Source organism: Platichthys flesus, chromosome 6 (genome assembly GCF_949316205.1).
Source record: "Platichthys flesus chromosome 6, fPlaFle2.1, whole genome shotgun sequence".
Taxonomy (NCBI): domain Eukaryota; kingdom Metazoa; phylum Chordata; class Actinopteri; order Pleuronectiformes; family Pleuronectidae; genus Platichthys; species Platichthys flesus.
In genome coordinates this window covers 28,308,476-28,309,705 of record NC_084950.1, presented here as the reverse complement: position 1 = coordinate 28,309,705, position 1,230 = coordinate 28,308,476, and the positions used below count along the sequence as shown (strand labels likewise).

At 44.0% G+C, this 1,230-nt stretch overlaps 1 long non-coding RNA gene across 1 annotated transcript; it reads left to right on the top strand.

Moving 5' to 3' along the window:
• Positions 1-457: 457 nt before the first annotated feature.
• LOC133954908 (uncharacterized) lies at positions 458-874 on the top strand. The gene is made up of 3 exons (XR_009920837.1): positions 458-512; positions 589-680; positions 767-874. It is a non-coding gene; the product is annotated as an uncharacterized LOC133954908 (long non-coding RNA).
• The last annotated feature ends 356 nt before the right edge of the window (positions 875-1,230 follow it).

Below are 1,230 nucleotides of genomic sequence, written 5' to 3'. Positions count from 1 at the left end.
ACTTCCAAACTCGATGAAGAGGGGATGGAAGTTGCTGTGTGTCGCCATGGATTCCTTCTGAAGGCGCTCAATATGTACAGGGGTGAGATATTTGCTTACCCCCTGTTTCTTCAGAAGGAGCTCATGCCAGCCAAGGCACAGTTCTTTGCCATGGATGTTGCCTGCAAATACTGGTCATATCTGGAGAAAGCTGCCAGTGTCCTTCCTGCTCTCCAGGAGCTGACCAAGATGAAACCCTTCCTCAGTGTTATGCATGCTCGTGCTCATGCTACTAAGTGTGAGGTATGTTTAATATTTTTGGGATCATATGTGCATTTCTAATGCTCACAGCCACATTAATGATATAAAATTGCTGTCTTCTTGCTTGACTATTGCACCTATCCTTTGCTAACAGATTAAATGGAGTGGTAGGAACCAGGAAGGGGCAGGGACAACTGCCGGTGAGGAGGTGGAGCAGGTCAACAGCTATCTGTCCCGTTGCGCCCTCACAACAAAATACATGTCTAAAGCAGGTGATTAGAGTCTTCCATATCCTTGCATACCTTCTTATATTGTATATATCATAACCTCCTTATTTGCTTTCAACAGCACGGGTGGACATGCTTACATTGCATGCAGTGGGGTGGAACCACAAGAAAAATGGCGCTCTACATCAGGCCCTTTCCACAAGATATGTGAAGGTAAGTCTCATGTGTCTCCCTTTAATAGTTTTATGTACACTTGGCCTGTTGTCAGTCATACAAACTATTGTGTAACACTTTTTCAGACCTGTCAGAGACTCATTGATGAGACTGCAAGGCTAGCTGAACTGCAAACACAGCTACAGTGCTCAGATGAGACAGTGTCACAGTGGACCTCAGATGTGAAGGAATGGGCAGCTGATGGTAAGCATGACCAAATAACAGAAAACAATATATATCCCTTTCTAATATTTTGACTGACTGAATTCTATGGATGAAATTTATTGATTAAAACAGATGGTGACATTACCTGCCACCAGCCAACAACATGTTGGCTGGTGGCTGGCCAACATGTTGTTTCCCTAAAGGAAGCGTACATATCAAGTTATACAATCAGGTTTGGTTAAAGGTGTTTGATATGTCAGACCAATTCAGACAATCAAGAAGCAGCTGCATGACCAAGTGATGTTGACCATGCGACTGCAAGAGGAAAAGAATGTTTTGGTGTTGGAGATGGCACAACACTGCACATGGTTGCAGAACCTGGCAG